Consider the following 24,595-nt stretch of genomic DNA (forward strand, 5'->3'; position numbering starts at 1 on the left):
GGATTCGAAATGGTCGGTAATCTGTTTGTTGACTTGGCTTTCGAAAGACCTTAGAAAGGCAGGGTAGGATAGATATAGGTCTGTAGCAGTTTGGGTCAAGAGTGTCCCCCCCTTTGAAGAGGGGGATGACCGCAGCTGCTTTCCAATCTTTAGGAATCTCAGACGACATGAAAGAGAGGTTGAACAGGCTAGTAATAGGGGTGGCAACAATTTCAGCAGATAATTTTAGAAAGAAAGGGTCCAGATGATCTAGCCCGGCTGATTTGTAGGGGTCCAGATTTTGCAGCTCTTTCAGAACATCAGCTGACTGGATTTGGGAGAAGGAGAAATGGGGAAGGCTTGGCCGAGTAGCTGTGGGGGTGCAGTGCTGTTGACCGGGGTAGGGGTAGCCAGGTGGAAAGCATGGCCAGCCGTAGAAAAATGCTTATTGAAATTCTCAATTATAGTGGATTTATCAGTGGTGACAGTGTTTCCTATCTTCAGTGCAGTGGGCAGCTGGGAGGAGATGTTCTTATTCTTCATGGACTTTACAGTGTCCCAGAACTTTTTTGAGTTTGTGTTGCAGGAAGCACATTTCTGCTTGAAAAAGCTAGCCTTGGCTTTTCTAACTGCCTGTGTATATTGGTTTCTAGCTTCCCTGAAAAGTTGCATATCACAGGGGCTGTTCGATGCTAATGCAGAACGCCATAGGATGTTTTTGTGTTGGTTAAGGGCAGTCAGGTCTGGAGAGAACGAAGGGCTATATCTGTTCCTGGTTCTAAATTTCTTGAATGGGGCATGCTTATTTAAGATGGTGAGGAAGGCATTTAAAAAAAATAACCAGGCATCCTCTACTGACGGGATGAGATCAATATCCTTCCAGGATACCCCGGCCAGGTCGATTAGAAAGGCCTGCTCGCTGAAGTGTTTCAGGGAGAGTTTGACAGTAATGAGTGGAGGTCGTTTGACCGCTGACCCATTACGGATGCAGGCAATGAGGCAGTGATCGCTGAGATCTTGGTTGAAAACAGGAGAGGTGTATTTAGAGGGCAAATTGGTTAGGATGATATCTATGAGGGTGCCCGTGTTTACGGCTTTGGGGTGGTACCTGGTAGGTTCATTGATCATTTGTGTGAGATTGAGGGCATCAAGCTTAGATTGTAGGATGGCTGGGGTGTTAAGCATGTTCCAGTTTAGGTCGCCTAGCAGCATGAGCTCTGAAGATAGATGGGGGGCAATCAGTTCACATATGGTGTCCAGAGCACAGCTGGGGGCAGAGGGTGGTCTATAGCAGGCGGCAACGGTGAGAGACTTGTTTTTAGAGAGGTGGATTTTTAAAAGTAGAAGTTCAAATTGTTTGGGTACAGACCTGGATAGTAGGACAGAACTCTGCAGGCTATCTTTGCAGTAGATTGCAACACCGCCCCCTTTGGCCGTTCTATCTTGTCTGAAAATGTTGTAGTTAGGGATGAAAATGTCAGATTTTTTGGTGGTCTTCCTAAGCCAGGATTCAGACACGGCTAGAACATCCGGGTTGGCAGAGTGTGCTAAAGCAGTGAATAAAACAAACTTAATGAGGAGGCTTCTAATGTTAACATGCATGAAACCAAGGCTATTACGGTTACAGAAGTCATCAAAAGAGAGCGCCTGGGGAATAGGAGTGGAGCTAGGCACTGCAGGGCCTGGATTCACCTCTACATCACCAGAGGAACAGAGGAGGAGTAGGATAAGGTTACGGCTAAAAGCTATGAGAATTGGTCGTCTCGAACGTCTAGAACAGAGAGTAAAAGGAAGTTTCTGGGGGCGATAAAATAGCCTCAAGGAATAATGTACAGACAAAGGTATGGTAGGATGTGAATACAGTGGAGGTAAACCTAGGTATTGAGTGATGATGAGAGAGATATTGTCTCTAGAAACATCATTGAAACCAGGTGATGTCATCGCATGTGTGGGTGGTGGAACTGAAAGGTTAGATAAGGTATAGTGAGCAGGGCTAGAGGCTCTACAGTGAAATAAGCCAATAAACACTAACCAGAACAGCAATGGACAAGGCATATTGACATTAATTCTTGCCACTAGGGGGGTGCCATTTCGACATAGCACAAATGCGTCTCCAAATTAAACTGCCTCGTACTCAATTCTTGCTCGTACAATATGCATATTATTATTACTATTGGATAGAAAACACTCTCTAGTTTCTAAAACCGTTTGAATTATGTCTGTAAGTGAAACAGAACTCGACTTAGAGCACTTTTCCTATGTCTGTGTGAGAATGGCAAATTTGGTCATCTGCTCTGAGACCTGTCTTTAACTTTGCCTGTCTTCTATTGGTTGAGATGCACTGCATACGCCTTCCCCTGGCTGTTAGCGAATAGGGAGAGTTGAAATGGAGTTGCTACGCAGTTCAGAAAGTCTATAAATTGGTTGGAACCGAGGTGTCCTGCCTTTTGGGACTTCGCGCTGACGCAGAGAGGGTCTTGCCATGTCTTTTTAGAAGCCCTGGTTTTAGTAACTAGGTATATCCGGCTCTATTTTTATTCGCTATAGGCTTTAAAGACATCATAATCTTGTTATTCTAAACCGATTCATACCAGTTTATGTCAGTATATAGCGATTTTCGGGCATTTCATTTTGTGACGTTGTATTTCGTTGGGTATCTCTCTCTCGAATGCCATGGTGCACAGCAAATAGCAATGTCGAAGGAAACATTCTCCAACCCAGCAACGATTCTTTTGGCCAACGGACACCTTTCCCAAGATTCTGATGGGAGTTCAGCTAATAGTAAGTACTATTTATGCTGATAATTCGTTGTTCTGTAGAAAAAGTAAAATGTATAAGACGCCATTATTTTCCGTGTAGCGTTGCGCTATCGCACCCTGTATTGTACCCAGTATTGCGCAGTAAGGTTAATTTTAAAAATGTAATTCAGCGATTGCATTAAGAACTAATTTGTCTTTCAATTGCTGTCCACCCTGTATTTTTTAGTCAAGTTTATGATTATTTATTGATTAGACTAGGTGACTGTCCAAGATGGCGACCGACATTTTTCTGGGCAGCTTGGCAACTATTCTCATTGTATAAGCCCGATATGTGCCGCTAAATATGCACATTTTCGAACAAACTCTATATGCATTGTGTAATATGATGTTACAGGACTGTCATCTGAAGAATTCTGAGAAGGTTAGTGAAAAAATTATTATTTTGGTGGTGAATACGTTATCGCTATGTTTGGCTGGAATCAATGCTGTTGTTTGGTTTGCTACTGTGCTAAGCTAATATAACGTTATATTGTGTTTTCGCTGTAAAACACTTATAACATCTGAAATATTGTCTGGATTCACAAGATCTGTGTCTTTCAATTGCTGTACGCTGTGTATTTTTAAGAAATGTTTTATGATGAGTAATTAGGTAATACACGTTGCTCTCTCTAGTTATTCTAGTCGATTTGTGATGGTGGCTGCAATGGTAAACTATAATTTATACCTGAAATATGCACATTTTTCTAACAAAACATATGCTATACAATAAATATGTTATCAGACTGTCATCTGATGAGGTTGTTTCTTGGTTAGTGGCTATTTATATCTTTATTTTGCCGAATTTGTGATAGCTACTGATGCAGTAAGAAAATGGTGGAGTAAAAAAAAAGTTGTCTTTTGCTAACGTGGTTAGCTAATAGATTTACATATTTTGTCTTCCCTGTAAAACATTTTAAAAATCAGAAATGATGGCTTTATTCACAAGATCTGTATCTTTCATTTGGTGTCTTGGACTTGTGATTTCATGAACATTTTATTATATGATATCCCTGTGGCTTTAGGCTAGGCTATGCTAGTCAGCTTTTGTGATGGGGGGGATCCCGGATCCGGGTTTGGGAGGTGTTAGAGGTTATTAAGGAGAGGCATGCTTAGTCGAGTGATCATAAGGGGCCAGTGAGTAGAGGTTGGTTGGGGTCACGGCGATTCAGACAGCTAGCCGGGCCATCGGTAGCAAGCTAGCATAGGATGGAGGTCTGTTTTTAGCCTTGTGCGTTTCCGACGGTAGATTAGTGGGGTTCCGTGTGGTAGAGGGGATCAATCCAATTGGCAAAATAGATATAGTTATAGTGACCGAAGACAAATTGTCCGATAGACTTATTCAGATAGCAGCCGATAAGACAGCTAACGATTAGTGGGCCGCAGATGGGCGTTCAGGTAACGTCGCGACGGAGGTGCCAGTTGGATAACTCCCTCGGGCAGATAACGTCGGTAGTCCAGTCGTGAAGGCCCGGTGGGGCTCCGCATTGGCAGTAAAACGGGTCCGGATAGGTGATTGTAGCCCAGGAGTGGCTGATGAAATTCTTCAGCTGGCTAGCTCTGGAATAATTGATGTTTGCCCTGGGATCGACGTAAGCCAATAGTCACACGGGTGGCAGCTAGCTAGCTGCGAAATCCAGGTGTAAATGTCCAGAGCTTGCGGTTGAAATCCGGGGATATGGAGAAAAATAGGTCCGGTATGTTCTGGTCTGAGTCGCGTTGTACAAAAGTGGCGATAGATTTTCGAGCTAAAGGAATAGCTGAAGACCACAAACCGTGGTTAGCTGAAATACTAACGTTAGCCAGTAAACTGGCTAGCTTCTGGCTAGCTTCTGGTTAGCTTCTGGTTAGCTTCTATTGTGGATTTTCAGATTTGAGGTAAATAATACTTTTTTTTTTTTAAATTGGTGAGGCGGGTTGCAGGAAAGTGATTTGAAGTTGAGTTTTTGGAAAATAAAATATATAAAGATATGCGAAGAAAGGTGTAAATATATATATATACGGGATACGACAAGACGAGGACAAAGGACGTCTGACTGCTATGCCATCTTGGTAACTTAAGATGTCCCGGGACAGGCTGTGCCGACTTCAGGCAATGCGCGTGGCAGAATGGGCATTGGCTGGGAAGACTCCTGGTGGCAGGGTTGCTGAGAGTCAGGGGAATTACGGTAGTGGCTGGGTTGGGACCCCTGCCATAGGCCAACCTGGCCACATTAAGGATTCACACCGTTTTTTCTATTTTCGCCTAAAATGACACCATCTTTGAAATGCAACAGAAAGGCCATAATGTATTATTCCAGGCCAGTTGCAATTTAGATTTTGCCCATTAGATAGCAGCAATGTATGTGCAAAATTTTAGACTGATCCAATGAACCATTGTATTTCCGTTCAAGATTTTGTGTCAAGACTGCCCTAATGCGCCTAATTGGTTTATTAATAACTTTTCAAGTTCAAAACTGTCCACTCTCCTCAAACAATAGTATGGTGTTATTTCACTGTAATAGCTACTGTAAATTGGACAGTGCAGTTAGATTAACAATAATTTAATTTTGTCAATATGGGGGCGCTGTTTTCACTTTGTAAAAAATCGTTCCCAAATTAAACTGCCTCGTACTCAATTCTTGCTCGTACAATATGCATATTATTATTACTATTGGATAGAAAACACTCTCTAGTTTCTAAAACCGTTTGAATTATATCTGTGAGTAAAACAGAACTCATTTTGCAGCAAACTTCCTGTCAGGAACTGAAAAATCTGAAATCGAGGGGGCTCTGTTCCAGAGCCATCCTATTAATTTGCATGAAATCTATGGGTCTACATGCACTGCATACGCCTTCCACTAGATGTCAATAGGCAGTGAGAGGTGGAATGGGGTGTATAGCTTTATCTGAGGCCGAATAAGACCTCTTGGAATGACGTGACCAGTCTTTTCATTGTTCAGCATGGTGCGAGAAGGACCTCTGGATTGCGTTCTGAAAAGCTTTCGTTTAAGACGTTAGATATCTCCGGCTCTGATTTTATTTGATATATGTGTTAAAAACATCATAAAGTAGTTATTTTAAACCGAGTTATATCAGTTTATATCAGTTTATTGCGATTTTCGGTATTTTCTTTGTTTTGCGTTATGGTGAGTTGGACACTCCTGCGCCACATGGCTAGCTTTGGTTGCTAATTCGACAGATGAAGAGGACATTCTACAACCGAACAACGATTATTCTGGACAAAGGACACCTTGTACAAGATTCTGATGGAAGCTCATCAAATAGTAGGAACCATTTATGATGTTATTTCGTATTTCTGTCGAAAATGTTTAGACGTATTTTCCGCCCTGATTTTGGGCGCTGTCTCGCTATAACGCTTTAGTATGTCGTACTAAAGTTATTTTTAAAAATCGAACACAGCGGTTGCATTAAGAACTAGTGTATCTCTCATTTGCTGTCCAACATGTATTTTTTAGTAAAGTTTATGATTAGTTATTTGATTAGATTAGGTGCCTCTCCAAGATTTCTCCGGACAATATTTTTGCATTTTGACTACGTATTCACATTGTAAAACCACGATTTGTGCCGCTAAATATGCACATTTTCGAACAAAACATATATGTATTGTGTAATATGATGTTATAGGACTGTCATCTGATGAAGATTGTGAAGGTTAGTGAAAAAATGTATATCTTTTGCTGGTTTATTCGCTATCGCTAACGTTGCGTTGAATGAATGCGGTTGTGTGGTAGGCTATTGTAGTAAGATAATATAATGCTATATTGTGTTTTCGCTGTAAAACACTTAAAAAATCTGAAATATTGGCTGGATTCACAAGATGTTTGTCTTTCATTTGCTGTACACCATGTATTTTTCATAAATGTTTTATGATGAGTATTTAGGTATTTCACGTTGGTCTCTGTAGTTATTCTAGCTGCTTTGGTGAGATTTGTGATGGTGGCTGCAATGTAAAACTATGATTTATACCTGAAATATGCAAATTTTTCGAACAAAACATATGCTATACAATAAATATGTTATAAGACTGTCATCTGATGAAGTTGTTTTTTGGTTAGTGACTATTTATATCTTTATTTGGTCGAATTTGTGATAGCTACCTATGCGGTAAAAAAATGGTGAAAATATGCGGTTGAGTCTTTTGCTATCGTGGTTAGCTAATAGAAATACATATTGTGTTTTCGCTGTAAAACATTTAAAAAATCGGAAATGATGGCTGGATTCACAAGATGTGTATCTTTCATCTGGTGTCTTGGACTTGTGATTTCATGATATTTAGATGCTAGTATTTACTTGTGGCGCTATGCTAGGCTATGCTAGTCAGCTTTTTTACTGATGAGGGTGCTCCCGGATCCGGGATGGTGACTCGTGAGAAGTTTTAAGCTTGTTTGCGAATGAGATATGTCTATGTCCTGGGAAATGTTCTTGTTATTTACCACCTCATGCTGATCGCATTAGCCTACGTTAGCTCAACCGTCCCGTGGATGGGACACCGATCCTGAAGAAGTTTTAAACAGATGTAAACTTGAGTGTAAATTTGTGTACTTCCGTCTGGTAACGTAATACATCATACGAATTGAAGGGACTCACATTTACGTTCCAAAACGTACAAAGGTTGCATAGGGTTTAACTTTACCCCCAAGCCATAAGACTCCTGAACAGGTAATCAAATGGCTATCCGGACTATTTGCATTGTGTGCCCCCCCAACCCCTCTTTTTACACTGCTGCTACTCTCTGTTTATCATATATGCATAGTCACTTTAACTATACATTCATGTACATACTACCTCAATTGGACCGACCAACCAATGCTCCCGCACATTGGCTAACCGGGCTATCTGCATTGTGTCCCGCCACCCGCCACCCACCACCCACCAACCCCTCTTTTACGCTCCTGCTACTCTCTGTTCATCATATATGCATAGTCACTTTAACCATATCTACATGTACGTACTACCTCAATCAGCCTGACTAACCGGTGTCTGTATGTAGCCTCGCTCCTGTATATAGCCTGTCTTTTTACTGTTGTTTTATTTCTTTACCTACTTATTGTTCACCTAATACCTTTTTTGCACTATTGGTTAGAGCCTGTAAGTAAACATTTCACTGTAAGGTCTACCTGTTGTATTCGGCGCACGTGACAAATAAACTTTGATTTGATTTGACTGACACAGCTCTTGCCGGTAAGCACATTGAACATTTCACAATCAGTCAAAATTCCCTAACTGATCCATAATTGGATAAAAATGCACCCAGCTTCCATTGATGCAAAAGCAGGTATGGGCTTGTCAGGTCTGCACCAGCCCCTGATTCCCTGTGTCTACTGTTTTTAAACAGTTCTGTGTGAAGGAGTTTCATTCACTCACCTGTCATTCTGTCAGTATCGCATGCTGCTGGATTCTGCTGTACACCCTCCGCGGGACATCAGAAAAAAGTTATGTTGATCTTTGCTGTGTTATCAGATCTTACAGTACTTGTAGATTAATGTTAGAAGTCCCTTTCCTCTCACTACACACATTTGGAGTCTTCGGAGTCCAGTCGTAGAAATGATGTCACAATTAAAATTCTCTTTCCTCTCCTCTCACTAGACATGTTGGGGGTTGTGTTAGTTTGGGTCTAAATAGTTTGTGCACTGTTCATGCACATTTCAAGTGATTCTTGCTTGAGTTCCATGGAACCAAACCAGTATAACTACTGGGCTGAGTACCAACTCACCGACCTGCCTCTATCTGTTCAGTCTGCCCTGTTTGTCAAAACATAACAAAGTATGCAGATAAGACATTAGAAACCATCTGTACTTTGTTTGTCAGATGCAAATATATACAGAGAGAGGGAGAGTGAGGGAGAGGTGGAAAGATACTGACTTAACAATTATTGACTGTCATTCATGCCTCTGGCCAGTTGGTGGGAAATGTGTCAGTGTTCTTTGGAAAAGTCAGATAAGTGTGTTTTGGTGTTTATTTAATGTGATACCTTGGGCTAAGGACTTACTATTGAGCTGATTCCTGTGCCGTTGTTATTGGGCAGCTGGCAACTAATTAAGGGTAATAACGCCTAGGTGAGATAATGATCAAGATATCATAGGTTATGACTCCAGACTTGTAGGGTCCAGCATGAGATGGGTGCTAGAGTGCAAGAGATCGGGAGTTTGTGAGAAGGATTGTGCAAGCAAGGACATATTATCCATACAAGAGAGGTCAAATTAACCCGGGTGTGTAACTATCTCTCTATGTACAGCACAGTGCATTCAGAAAGTATTCACACCCCTTGACTTATTCCACATTTTGTTGTGTTACAGTCAAAATGGATTAAATAAAATGTTTCTCTCTCACCCATCTACTCACTTTTATAGATAATGTTGACACCTTCTGGAAACAGAAGATACTCTACAAGAATGACAGGGTCAATCCAAATCATCTTGGCTCCTGGACTCTGTCCACGTATTTCAAGGCTGAGTTGAAACAATGACTGTTCAATGATCAAAGACCAGCGAAGTTAATCCCTACCATTGTGACAATGAGTCGTCATGATGCTGCATCAAATGTACATGATCCTAGGGGCATTGGCAAACACAATGTAAGTAACTTAATTTATGTTCCCCTAATTGCACTGAATACTCAGTGATATTCCTACTAGGGCACACTGCCTCAGTGCTAACAATGTAACTCTGGCAAACATTATTGTATGCAGTAATCATGAGCCTATGAACCAGAGTTACACTGTTAGCACTGAGGCGGTGTGCCCTAGTAGGAAGACCACTTTGTGCCGCTCACCCTGCACTATCAGCTCCAATATAAATAACATGAGTAAGTCTACTTCTGATACGCTTCCCAGTAAAGCATTAAAAACAATCAAGCAACCCAGAAAAGTGCTAAAAATAGCCCATATTAACATATGCAGCCTGAGAAACAAGGTCCATGAAGTCAATAACTTGCTTGTAACAGATGACATTCATAATTCTGACTATCTCTGAAACTCACTTAGGTAATACCTTTGATGATACAGTGGTGGCAATTTTTTTATTATTATTTTTTTATTTCACCTTTATTTAACCAGGTAGGCTAGTTGAGAACAAGTTCTCATTTTCAACTGTGACCTGGCCAAGATAAAGCAAGGCAGTGTGATAAAAACAACAACACAGAGTTACACATAAACAAATGTACAGTCAATAACACAGTAGAAAAATATATGTACAGTGTGTGCAAATGTAGAGTAGGGAGGTATGGCAATAAATAGGCCATGGAGGTGAAATAATTACAATTTAGCATTAACACTGGAGTGATAGATAATAATAGCAGATGATATTGCCACTCCTATTTGCCACATCTTCAATTTAAGCCTACTAGAAAGTGTGTTCCCTCAGGCCTGGAGGGAAGCGAAAGTCATTCCGCTACCCAAGAATAGTAAAGCCCCCTTTACTGGCTCAAATAGCTGACTGTCACGCCCTGACCATAGATTGCTTTGTATGTTTCTATGTTTTGTTTGGTCAGGGTGTGATGTGGGTGGGCATTCTATGTTGTATGTCTAGGTTGTCTTTTTCTATGTGTTTGGCCTAGTATGGTTCTCAATCAGAGGCAGGTGTCAGTCGTTGTCTCTGATTGGGAGCCATATTTAGGTAGCCTGTTTTTCATTGTGTTTTGTGGGTGATTGTATTTTCTGTTATGGTTTTTTGTTTTCACCATACAGGAGTGTTCGTTTGTCGTTGTATTGTTTTTGTTCAGTGTTCATTCTTGCGTATTAAACAATATGGACACTTACCACGCTGCGCATTGGTCCTCCTCTTCTCATTCCAACGACAAGCGTTACACTGACCAATCAGCCTTTTACCAACCCTTAGTAAACTTCTGGAAAAATGGTGTTTGACCAGATACAATGCTATTTCACAGTAAACAAATTGACAACAGACTTTCAGCACGCTTATAGGGAAGGACACTCAACAAGCACAGCACTTACACAAATTATTGATGATTGGCCAGAGAGAAATTGATGATAAAATGATTGTGGGGCTGTCTTGTTAAACTTAAGTGCAGCTTTTGACATTATCGATCATAATCTGCTGCTGGAAAAACGTATGTGTTGTGGCTTTACACCCCCCTGCTATAATGTGGACAAAGAGTTACTTGCCTAACAGAACACAGAGCGTGTTCTTTAATGGAAGCCTCTCAAACATAATCCAGGTAGAATCAGGAATTTCCTAGGGTAGCTGTTTAGGCCCCTTGCTTTTTTCAATTTGTACCAATGACATGCCACTGGCTTTGAGTAAAGCCAGAGTGTCTATGTATGCAGTTGACTCAATATACACGTCAGCTACTACAGCGACTGAAATGACTGCAACACTTAACAAAGAGTTGCAGTTAGTTTCAGAGTGGGTGGCAAGGAATAATTTAGCCCTAAATATTTCTAAAACTAAAAGCATTGTATTTGGGACAAAACATTCCCTAAACCCTAAACCTCAACTAAATCTTGTAATACATAAAGTGGAAATTGAGCAAATTGAGATGGCTAAACTGCTTGGAGTAACCCTGGATTATAAACTGTCATGGTCAAAACATATTGATACAATAGTAGCTAAGATGAGGAGAATTATGTACATAATAAAGCGTCACTCTGCATTCTTAACAACACTATCAACAAGGCAGGTCCTTCAGACCCTAATTTTGTGCCACAAAAAAGGAAAATTGCAATTGGCTCAGAACAGGGTAGCACGGCTGGCTCTTGGATGTACACAGAGAGCTAATATTAATAATGTGCATGTCAATCTCTCCTGGTTCAAAGTGAAGTAGAGATTGACTTCATCCCCACTTGTATTTATGAGAGGTATTGACATGTTGAATGCACCGAGCTGTCTTTCTAAACTACTGGCACACAGCTCGAACACCCATGCATACCCCGCAAGACATGCCACCAGAGGTCTCTTCACGGTCCTCAAGTCCAGAACAGACTATGAGAGGCGCACAGTATACATACAGCAATGACCGCATGGAACTCTATTCCACATCAAGTAACTGATGCAAGCAGTGAAATTAGATTAAAAAAACAGATCAAAAACACCTTATGGAACAGCGGGGACTGTGAAGCAACACAAACATAGGCACAGACAGACACACACACACACACACACACACACACACACACACACACACACACACACACACACACACACACACACACACACACACACACACACACACACACACACACACACACACACACACTTTTTGTTTTGATATGCCAACATATCAAATCGAATCCAAGATGGCGTAGCAGTGTAGACGTGTTTTGTTTCGTCCTCTCATGTACGTTTGTATTTTTCGTATTTCTTGTATATATTAAAAAAAAATCTCTTTTCGGTTTTTAATTCGATTATATCTTCCGGTAACCTACCTCACCCAATGTGATACGGAATCGCTATTATTTTTTAACTTTGGAACACATTCAAGAACCCCCAGTAGCTAACCAGCTAATCAGCTACAAGCTATTTAGTCATTTTTAGCCGCTGCTAGCAGCTTTTACCTTCTGCACAGACACCAGCCCTGTTATTAGCCTGGATATACTCACCAATTTACCAGCATCGGACTGTCTCTCGACAACAACGCCGGATTCCTGCCGTAATCCCTGAGCCAATACTTTTGATCCTCACAGCTAGCTTGCAGCTAGCGCAGCTAGCGCCACTGCCACGAAGCTAGCACCAGTTAGCAAACACAATTCTACAATTACAACCTCTCTTTCGCCATCGCCATCCGGCTTGGATTCTCTGTTGACACGACCACGTCTGGTCTGCAGACGAATACCCCATCCGCTGTGCCCTCAACCGGCCTCCGTCTGAGCAGACCCCCTCCGTCTGAGCAGACCACCCCCCGGGCTACTAACTTTAAACGCCGCGTTCTAGCGTAGTGGCGGCTTCCCTGCTCCATCTACGGCTGCCCCCTGGACACTATGATCACTTGGCTACATAGCTGATGTCTGCCGGACTGTCCATTAATTCACGGTACTCCATTCTGTTTATTTGTGTTTTATCTGTCGGCTCTGTGTTTTAACTCAGGCTCTGTGTGTAGTTAATCCGACCCTCTCTGCCTAGTCGTCGCCATTTTTACCTGCTGTTGCTGTGTTAGCTGACTAGCTGCTGTTATCTCACCTGTTGTTTTAGCTAGCTCTCCCAATCAAGACCTGCAATCACTTTATGCCTTACTGTATGTCTCTCTCAAATATCAATATGCCTTGTATACTGTTGTTCAGGCTAGTTATCATTGTTTTGGTTTGCAATGGACCCCGTAGTTCCACTCTCCGTACCTCTGATACCTCCTTTGTCCCACCTCCCACACATGCGGTGACCTCACCCATTGAGACCAGCATGTCCAGAGATACAACCTCTCTTATCATCACCCAGTGCCTGGGCTTGCCTCCGCTGTACCCGTGCCCCACCATACCCCTGTCTGCACATTATGTCCAGAATCTATTCTACCACGCCCATAAATCTGCTCCTTTTATTCCTTGTCCCCAACGCTCTAGGCGACCAGTTTTGATAGCCTTTAGCCGCACCCTCATCCTACTACTCCTCTGTTCCTCGGGTGATGTGGAGGTAAACCCAGGCCCTGCATGTCCCCAGGCACCCTCATTTGTTGACTTCTGTGATCGAAAAAGCCTTGGCCTCATGCATGTCAACATCAGAAGCCTCCTCCCTAAGTTTGTCTTACTCACCGCTTTAGCACACTCTGCCAACCCTGATGTCCTTGCCGTGTCTGAATCCTGGCTTAGGAAGGCCACCAAAAATTCTGAGATTTCCATACCCAACTATAACACTTTCTGTCAAGATAGAACTGCCAAAGGGGGAGGAGTTGCAATCTACTGCAGAGATAGCCTGCAAAGTTCTGTCATACTTTCCAAGTCTATACCCAAACAGTTCGAACTTCTAATTTTAAAAATTAATCTCTCCAGAAATAAGTCTCTCATTGTTGCCGCCTGCTACCGACCCCCCTCAGCTCCCAGCTGTGCCCTGGACACCATCTGTGAATTGATCGCTCCCCATCTAGCTTCAGAGTTTGTTCTGTTAGGTGACCTAAACTGGGATATGCTTAACACCCCGGCAGTCCTACAATCTAAGCTAGATGCCCTCAATCTCACACAAATCATCAAGGAACCCATCAGGTACAACCCTAAATCCGTAAACATGGGCACCCTAATAGACATTATCCTGACCAACTTGCCCTCCAAATACACCTCTGCTGTCTTCAATCAAGATCTCAGCGATCACTGCCTCACTGCCTGTATCCGCTACGGGTCCGCGGTCAAACGACCACCCCTCATCACTGTCAAACGCTCCCTAAAACACTTCTGCGAGCAGGCCTTTCTAATCGACCTGGCCCGGGTACCCTGGAAGGATATTGACCTCATCCCGTCAGTTGAGGATGCCTGGTCATTCTTTAAAAGTTACTTCCTCACCATATTAGACAAGCATGCTCCGTTCAAAAAATGCAGAACTAAGAACAGATATAGCCCTTGGTTCACTCCAGACCTGACTGCCCTCGACCAGCACAAAAACATCCTGTGGCGAACTGCAATAGCATCGAAGAGCCCCCGCGATATGCAACTGTTCAGGGAAGTCAGGAACCAATACACACAGTCAGTCAGGAAAGCAAAGGCCAGCTTTTTCAAGCAGAAATTTGCATCCTGTAGCTCTAACTCCAAAAAGTTCTGGGATACTGTAAAGTCCATGGAGAACAAGAGCACCTCCTCCCAGCTGCCCACTGCACCGAGGCTAGGTAACACGGTCACCACCGATAAATCCGTGATAATCGAAAACTTCAACAAGCATTTCTCAACGGCTGGCCATGCCTTCCTCCTGGCGACTCCAACCTTGGCAAACAGCCCCGCCCCCCCCGCTGCTACTCGCCCAAGCCTCCCCAGCTTCTCCTTTACCCAAATCCAGATAGCAGATGTTCTGAAAGAGCTGGAAAACCTGGACCCATACAAATCAGCTGGGCTTGACAATCTGGACCCCCTATTTCTGAAACTGTCCGCCACCATTGTCGCACCCCCGATTACCAGCCTGTTCAACCTCTCCTTCGTATCATCTGAAATCCCCAAGGATTGGAAAGCTGCCGCGGTCATCCCCCTCTTCAAAGGGGGAGACACCCTGGACCCAAACTGTTACAGACCTATATCCATCCTGCCCTGCCTATCTAAGGTCTTCGAAAGCCAAGTCAACAAACAGATCACTGACCATCTCGAATCCCACCGTACCTTCTCCGCTGTGCAATCCGGTTTCCGAGCCGGTCACGGGTGCACCTCAGCCACGCTCAAGGTACTAAACGATATCATAACCGCCATCGATAAAAGACAGTACTGTGCAGCCGTCTTCATCGACCTGGCCAAGGCTTTCGACTCTGTCAATCATCATATTCTTATCGGCAGACTCAGTAGCCTCGGTTTTTCTAATGACTGCCTTGCCTGGTTCACCAACTACTTTGCAGACAGAGTTCAGTGTGTCAAATCGGAGGGCATGTTGTCCGGTCCTCTGGCAGTCTCTATGGGGGTACCACAGGGTTCAATTCTCGGGCCGACTCTTTTCTCTGTATATATCAATGATGTTGCTCTTGCTGCGGGCGATTCCCTGATCCACCTCTACGCAGACGACACCATTCTGTATACTTCTGGCCCTTCCTTGGACACTGTGCTATCTAACCTCCAAACGAGCTTCAATGCCATACAACACTCCTTCCGTGGCCTCCAACTGCTCTTAAACGCTAGTAAAACCAAATGAATGCTTTTCAACCGTTCGCTGCCTGCACCCGCACGCCCAACTAGCATCACCACCCTGGACGGTTCCGGTGTCTGGCTAGACTGCAAACTCTCCTTCCAGACTCATATCAAACATCTCCAATCCAAAATCAAATCTAGAGTCGGCTTTCTATTTCGCAACAAAGCCTCCTTCACTCACGCCGCCAAACTTACCCTAGTAAAACTGACTATCCTACTGATCCTCGACTTCGGCGATGTCATCTACAAAATAGCTTCCAATACTCTACTCAGCAAACTGGATGCAGTTTATCACAGTGCCATCCGTTTTGTTACTAAAGCACCTTATACGACCCACCACTGCGACCTGTATGCCCTAGTCGGCTGGCCCTCGCTACATGTTCGTCGTCAGACCCACTGGCTCCAGGTCATCTACAAGGCTATGCTAGGTAAAGTGCCGCCTTATCTCAGTTCACTGGTCACGATGGCTACACCCACCCGTAGCACGCGCTCCAGTAGGTGTATCTCACTGATCATCCCTAAAGCCAAAACCTCATTTGGACGCCTTTCCTTCCAGTTCTCTGCTGCCTGCGACTGGAACGAATAGCAAAAATCTCTGAAGTGGGAGACTTTTATCTCCCTCAACAACTTTAAACATCTACTATCCGAGCAGCTAACCGATCGCTGCAGCTGTACATAGTCCATCGGTATATAGCCCACCCAATTTACCTACCTCACCCCCCATACTGCTTTTATTTATTTACTTTTCTGCTCTTTTGCACACCAGTATCTCTACTTGCACATGATCATCTGATGATTTATCACTCCAGTGTTAATCTGCTAAATTGTAATTATTCGATTTATTGCCTACCTCCTCATGCCTTTTGCACACATTGTATATAGATTCTCTTTTTTTCTACCATGTTATTGACTTGTTTATTGTTTACTCCATGTGTAACTCTGTGTTGTTGTCTGTTCACACTGCTATGCTTTATCTTGGCCAGGTCGCAGTTGCAAATGAGAACTTGTTCTCAACTACCCTACCTGGTTAAATAAAGGTGAAAAAAAAAAGAAAAGAAAAAAAAAGTGTCTACTCTAGGACCTTGGTCATTCACAGTGTTTTAAAAGGCTAATAATAGTACTACTGAAATATATAAATGGGCCTGTCAATTGAGCCAGACATTTTAAAAGGCCAACATTGGAATAATAATAAAATCTATTTTGCATAAATGTACAGGTAACTGACAAAATAAAGGAAACACTTGAGTAAATGAGGGATGCAAAATACACTGAACAAAAATATAAATGCAACATGTAAAGTGTCTGTCCCATATTTCATGAAGAAAAACAAATCCCTGATATGTTCCATAGGCACAAAAACCTTATTTCTCTAAAATTGTGTGCAGGTAAAGGCGGGCTGAACGTAGTTATGTAGAGTACCTTAAGATAAAAACGTAATATTCAATATCGGCAAGTTAGATTAAATATTAGCACTACACAATCTGGTGATAACCTTCAATCTGGATAATAACACAAAACAAATCTTAAGACTAGAGACATTTATCGACAAATATTACGAAAACAAGCAACACCCAAACATGACGGAGAGTAAGACAGGGGAACTGATTTCAAAACGAAAACGTGACGAAGACGATTTAATATTTTCACCACCGGGAATGGTAAAGGTCGAAACCGATCCGTTAAAATCAATAAATAACAAACTGGGTATACTTGAATTAGTCAGTAAGGATATACAGTGGGGCAAAAAAGTATTTAGTCAGCCACCAATTGTGCAAGTTCTCCCACTTAAAAAGATGAGAGAGGCCTGTAATTTTCATCATAGGTACACTTCAACCATGACAGACAAAATGAGGAAAAAAAATCCAGAAAATCACATTGTAGGATTTTTAATGAATTTATTTGCAAATTATGGTGGAAAATAAGTATTTGGTCAATAACAAAAGTTTATCTCAATACTTTGTTATATACCCTTTGTTGGCAATGACAGAGGTCAAACGTTTTCTGTAAGTCTTCACAAGGTTTTCACACACTGTTGCTGGTATTTTGGCCCATTCCTCCATGCAGATCTCCTCTAGAGCAGTGATGTTTTGGGGCTGTTGCTGGGCAACACGGACTTTCAACTATATTATATCCTATATTGATGGAACGGTCCACATCCCTATACCCTAGACACCCACCTGAATGACCCAGATACTAAGGAGAAGTCCCTAACTGTTTTATGGGCCTGCTGTATGAGGTCTGTATGCAGCCAAAATGCGGTCAGAGACCTAGAGTAGCACTGCCCCCTCAAGATTCTGAGCCTGCTTGGCAGGGTTGGTCCTGCAAAGCCAAAGCCCCATAAAGGGAGAGCATAATATACAAGGACATTTTCAAAGCTGCTCCTCCACCCAGGCAGTGGCAGTGCTGGCAACACTAGCTGCAGTAACCCACGGGGAGGGGGTCACACTCAGACATTCAGAGAGGGGGTATATTATTGTTGCCCTGGTGGCACAAAATCAAAAGTCTGACTGCATGGAGATGCTTGGGAATATGGTCAATACAGGGGACTGTGTTGTGGATGTCCTCAGGGAAAAGGTGTACATTTGACCTCCATCATCTAGGACGTGACAATGGTTAATAAAATCTCTCAATTTCTGCCCATTTTTTTGCAATGTCTTGCAGGCCTTCTGATACAGCTGCAACTTTATATGCATTCGTAAATCAAGACCTTTCTTGAGTTGGGCTCTGGGATGGTGCAACTGTTGAGAATGTGAGCCTATCGTTGTGTGGGGGGAAAGGGTTGAGTGTGTATGAGTGTGTGGGTGTATGTGCGTATCCCACAACTGTTGCGAAGGAGTAAAAGATGTTAGGGACAATATAGGATGATTCACAATGATTGTTTGCTAATATAATAATTGCTTGTGATAATGTAATTTTGGTAATGGCGAGACTGGTGAGAGGTAAAATCCTTTGCATAAATTGCCTACATTACTACAAATATTAATAGCTAATTATGGTGTTTCCTTTATTTTGACAGTTACCTGTACATAAATAATTAGTCTACATCTCAAAGTATAACCTAGGTCAGTGGTTCCCAGAACCCTGGGGTGACTTGGCCTATCCACAGGGGGTACATGAGAAGACTCATGAGACCATAGGCCTACTGGTAAAATGCACATAACTGGGTACTTCAGGGGTAGTCCGGGAAGAGCAAAATTCAGTTGGTGGTACATTAACAGAAAAAGGTTGGGAACCACAGGCATAGGTGAAATGTCTTCGCCGATGCTGACATGAGGGAGGTGGCAGAATATTTAGCCAAACTTCAATGGGACTTTTAATTACATAAATATAGGCTAAGCACCAGTAATGTTTGACAAATATAATGTCGGAAAATTAACATTAACATCTAAAGGCTTGATTCTGTTAATGTACTTCAACATCTGCATTGCTTGCTGTTTGGGGTTTTAGGCTGGGTTTCTGTAAGCACTTTGTGACGTCGGCTGATGTAAAAAGGGCTTTATAAATACATTTGATTGATTGACTGATACTTGAGACATGGTTCATTCAGATCAAATGGTCACAAGAGCGGAGAGAAAGGTCAGTGTATGTTGCGCACCACACACATCACCCACCTGCAGAGGCATACAGCATTTTGAAACTGTTAAGCCATGAACTTAATTGTTTAAAAACTGGAGGTTTTATGTCATTTTATGATACATATCTTGAGGTGAAAGAAAGACACCTGTTTAGGCGAGGTGCTGTCGTGCGGTGTAGAACGCTTGAAAAAGAAAAGGAGAGCCGCACACTCTAGGAGCTCAGATGCAATAATTTAATAACCAACGTTTCGACAGACAAGCTGTCTTCATCAGGGAATAATCTTACCTTGATTCAAAGTTGGCTAGCCAAAATAAGCATTTCTATCAAGTTCTATTGGTTTTCAAATAAACTTTCTTTCATTGTCTAGCAGCCAAAGACACAATCCTAGTCATATTAGCATCCCATGCTAGTTGTTGCATCTTTCGAGCTCCCGTCTTTCTAAAATTCGAACCGATTTTTTCATCTCTGTCACATGAAACAGTTCACATTTGCAATGCGCTTTTTTGAATGGTGTGTTCCTCTAAATGCATTTTGGAACATTCGCACGTAGCCTACTGCCGTGTGAAGAAATAATAGTCAATCAACATTTTAAGATAAACATTCTGATCTGTTGCATCAGCCTTGCTAAAAAAAAATAATACAAAAAAATGTATAGTGGTTGTATGATTTTTGGATCTATCCTCCCAGAACTGTCCCACAATCTGTTTTGAGCCGTCCCAGACGTTTTTCTTAGCGTCCCCGGGACGACGGGATGCCCTGTCATTACCAGTCTCCCAGTCCCTGCCGCTGAAAAGCCTCCGCATAGCATGATACTGCCACCACCATGCATCACGATAGGGATGGTATTAGATGGGTGATGAGCTGTGCCTGGTTTTCTCCAGACATAGCACTTTGCATTCAGGCCAAGGAGTTCAATTTTTGTCTCATCAGACTACAGTATCTTTTGCCTTATGCTCTCAGTCTTTCACGTGCCTATTTGAAAACTCCAGGTGTGCTGTCATGTGCTTTTGTCTCAAGAGTGGCTTCCGTCTGGCCACTCTCCCATAATGCCCAGATTGGTGAAGTGCTGTTGGTGGACTGTTGTCCTTCAGGCAGGTTCTGCCATCTCAGTCAAGGAACTGTAGTTCTGTCAGTGGTCACTGGGTTCTTGGTCACCTCCCTGGCCAAGGTCCTTTTTTCTTGCCCAGTTGCTCAGTTTGTTCGGACGGCAAGCTATATATATATAGATACACTATATATACAAAAGTATGTGTACACCCCATCTGTAACGGCAGTCTAGCTCTTCCTCCTCCTCGGACGAGGAGAGGAGAGAAGGATCGGAGGACCAATGTGCAGCGTGGTAATTTTCCATGAATTTAATAAACACAAAGACAAGATACTGACAAACTAATACAAAACAACAAACGACCGTGAAGCTACAAACGAAAGTGCAATACACAAGCTACTAATGTTAGACATAGACACGATACAAAATAACAAACAAACTAACCGTCACAGTCCTGTGTGGCACAAACACTGACACAGGAAACAACCACCCACAATCCCCAACACAAAACAAGCCACCTATATATGATTCTCAATCAGGGACAACGATTGACAGCTGTCTCTGATTGAGAACCATATTAGGCTGAACACAGAAACAGACGAACTAGACACACAACATAGAATTCCCACCCAGCTCACGTCCTGACCAACACTAAACAAGCAAAACACATAAGAACTCTGGTCAGGACGTTACACCATCAGAGTAGTGGGTTCGGCTATTTCAGCCACACCCGTTGCTGACCGGTGTATACAATCGAGCACACAGCCATGCAAGCAAAGCACCCCCACAACATGATGCTGCCACCCCCGTGCTTCATGGTTGGGATGGTGTTCTTCGGCTTGCAAGCTTCCTCCTTTTTCCTCCAAACATAACGATGGTCATTATGGCCAAACAGTTCTATTTTTGTTTCATCAGACCAGAGGACATTTCTCCAAAAAGTATGATCTTTGTCCCCATGTGCAGTTGCAAACCGTGGTCTGGCTTTTTTATGGCGGATTTGGAGCAGTGGCTACTTCCTTGCTGAGCGGCCTTTCAGGTTATGTCGATATAGGACTCGTTTTACTGTGGATATATATACTTCTGTACCTGTTTCCTCCAGCATCTTCACAAGGCCCTTGTCTGTTGTTCTGGGATTGATTTGCACTTTTCACACCAAAGTACGTTCATTTCTAGGAGACAGAACGCGTCTCCTTCCTGAGCGGTATGACGGTTGTGTGGTCCCATGGTTTTTATACTTGCATACTATTGTTTGTACAGATGAATGTGGTACCTTCAGACGTTTGGAAATTGCTCCCAAGGATGAACCAGAGGTATACAATTATTTTTTCTGAGGTCTTGGATGATTTCTTTTGATCTTCCCATGATGTCAAGCAAAGAGGCAATGAGTTTGAAGGTAGGCCTTGAAATACATCCACAGGTACGCCTCCAATTGACTCAAATTATGTCAATTAGCCTATCAGAAGCTTCTAAAGCCATGACATAATTTTCTGGAATTTTCCAAGCTGTTTAAAGGCACAGTCAACTTAGTGTATGTACATTTCTGACCCACTGGAATTGTGATACAGTGAATAATAAGTGAAATAATCTGTCTATAAACTGTTGTTTGAAAAATTACTTGTCTCATGCACAAAGTAGATGTCCTAACCGACTTGCCAAAACTATAGTTTGTTAACAAGACATTTGTGGAGTAGTTTAAAAACCTAAGTGTATGTAAACTTCTGACTTCAACTGTATATATTCTCACTTGTGAATTTGTATTTTTTTTACCTTTATTTAACTAGGCAAGTCAGTTAAGAGCAAATTCTTATTTTCAATGACAGGCTAGGAACAGTGGGTTAACTGCCTTGTTCAGTGGCAGAACGACAGATTTTCACCTGGTTAGCTCAGGGATTTGATCTTGCAATTGGTTGCAAGTCCAACGCTCTAACCACTAGGCTACCTGCCGCCCATGATACCCAGCATGATACCCATGAATGATAACCTGCATAAGAAACAATGCCTTTTTCAAGTCATTGTCACACACCTCATGTAGCCTTACCCATAGGCTTATATGTTTTATAAGGTTTTGTCGTGTCTTTGGCTATGCCGGATTAAGTGATATGACATGCTATTCTATAAAATCCTTTCTCTGTAATTAATATTACCTGATTGAGCTAATCATGTAAATGTAGTTAACCAGAAAGTTGGGGCACCACAAAATAATATTTACAGAGCAGTTATCTTCCGAATAAACTCTTAAAGATCTAGTAATATTTTACATCAATAGCAGTCAATATTAATCGTCACCTGATTTCAGTCTCATCTGAAAGTTGTAAATTCTTGGTTATCTTCACGAACCCTGGCTAACAAGTTGAATCAGCAATACAAAATTGGGTTTAATTATTTATTTACTAAATACCTAACTAATCACACAGAATTACATATACACAGAATTAATTATACCTTGATTACAAATTATGTCATAAAGGAAAACATCCCTAGGGGACGGAACAGATATGACAGCTGGTTACCCAAAGGAAAGGGGGCTGGGTTTGAGTGAAAGAGCGGGAAGACTGAAGAACAAAGGGAGAAGCGATGTCTCTATCGGGCCGTAGGCAACTACTCTATTGTAAATACAGAATCTTATGCATTCTAAATTACCGGCCATTTGGAAAAGGAAAATGCAATAAATATTTACTCTGGGCTGCGCTTCGGTAGGTTGGTGGTAGATGGAAGGCCGTGTTCCCCAATAGAGTCCTTTGAAGAATGTCTCTGGTGATAAATTGGATTCGTTGTAGTAACGTCGTTGTGTGGTAGACGGGATACTCTGTCTGTTCTTTCCCAGCCCACGTTTGCAGCTGCTGTTGCTAACTCAACGGCTAGGAGGTATCACTTCTGTATTGAATAAGAGTTCAAAGTTCATACCATTCGCAACCAAAGCTCACGCTGAGGTTGGCTTTGTTCTGTAGTTATTATCTGAACCCTTCTGACATCGGATCGTGATCCTAATGAACAGAGAGTTATATTGTCGTCAGGGCTTTATATAGGAAGGGAGAGGAGGGCGTGTTTCATAGTTTATAACCAATTTCTCTTCACGTGGGCGGGCCACTGAGTCGGGCCTAAATCACTCATGAAAACCCAATTCTCACATTTTAGAAGCTAAAATCACATTTCATCCCATCACGAATAATTTCATATTCAAACATTTAAATTGCACAACAATTCCATGTGAATCTGATAACTATAATGTGTAGACTTTCCACTGTAGAGTTTATGTCATCCTATCATTGATGAGAATGTCTCAGATGACAACCAAACTGACATCATATTCATTAAGTACCAGCGCATATGCTCAACTGGTTGGATTACCAAAATATGGTTAATTTCTCCCCACCTTCTGATGTTCCCAGAATCTCCATGTTAACCAAGGGATTTTCAATAGTCACATCAGTAGGGTAGAGAGAGGAAAAAGGGGGGGAGAGGTATTTATGACTGTCATAAACCTACCCCCAGGCCAGCGTCATGACAGTTTGTATCACAACTAAAGTGGCCAAATAACTTCTTAAAATTAAGCACATTAATCAGCATAATTGTTATTTTCAGTCACTTTTGATAATGGTGTTCTCCGCTAATGGAACATTTGCGCTTAAAGCCTACTACCATGTGCGCATTAACACACTTATAATGTGAAGAAATAGCCTAATAGTTTATCAACATTTTAAGCTAAATGTTCTTATCTCTTGCGTCAGCCACATTGCGTAAAACGTTTTTTTGATGCTAGTGGCTGTATTAATTTGGGATCTATCACATCCCACAACTGTCCCAGACTATGTTTGGAATATTTATTTCTCGCACAGAATATAATAGGATAGGCTTTTGTACTATGGGAGACTGCAGAGTGAAGGAAAAGCAGCCAACAAGTGCTCAGCATATGTGGGAAATCCTTCAAGACTGCTGGAAAAGCATTCCAGGTGAAGCTGGTTGAGAGAATGCCAAGAGTGTGCGGAGCTGTCATCAAGGCAAAGGCTGGCTACTTTGAAGAATCTCAAATATAAAATAAAGTATTTTGTTATTTCATAGTTTTGATGTCTTCACTATTATTCTACAATGTATAAAATAGTAAAAATTAAGAAAAATCCTTGAATGAGTAGGTGTGTCCAAATTTTTGACTGGTACTGTATATTTATCCATTTTGAATTCAGGCTGTAACACAACAAAATGTGGAATAAGTAAAGGGGTATGAATACTTTCTGAAGTTGCCGTATATCTCTGAAAAATCTTGCTCACTACATTTGAGATATAACCTGAGTGGATCCTCATGCTTTTAGGGTACATTGAGCTGAAATTAGGTTGTAAGGGTCCAACAGATTCATCATGACTGCCTTCCGGGTTCTGGCACCATTGTGCACCTATCTGCTTTGACTGGATTGTAATTGGCTACCCCGATCCTGTCACTCTGGGGAA

At 42.1% G+C, this 24,595-nt stretch overlaps 1 protein-coding gene across 1 annotated transcript in view; it reads right to left on the reverse strand.

The window, feature by feature from the left end:
* The window catches only part of LOC120021454 (cysteinyl leukotriene receptor 2-like), a 48,014-nt gene that overhangs the window by 18,098 nt on the left and 5,321 nt on the right, over positions 1 to 24,595 (reverse strand). The gene's annotated exons all lie outside the window — the stretch shown is intronic.

The sequence above is a fragment of the Salvelinus namaycush genome, chromosome 2 (genome assembly GCF_016432855.1).
Source record: "Salvelinus namaycush isolate Seneca chromosome 2, SaNama_1.0, whole genome shotgun sequence".
Classification (NCBI taxonomy): Eukaryota; Metazoa; Chordata; class Actinopteri; order Salmoniformes; family Salmonidae; genus Salvelinus; species Salvelinus namaycush.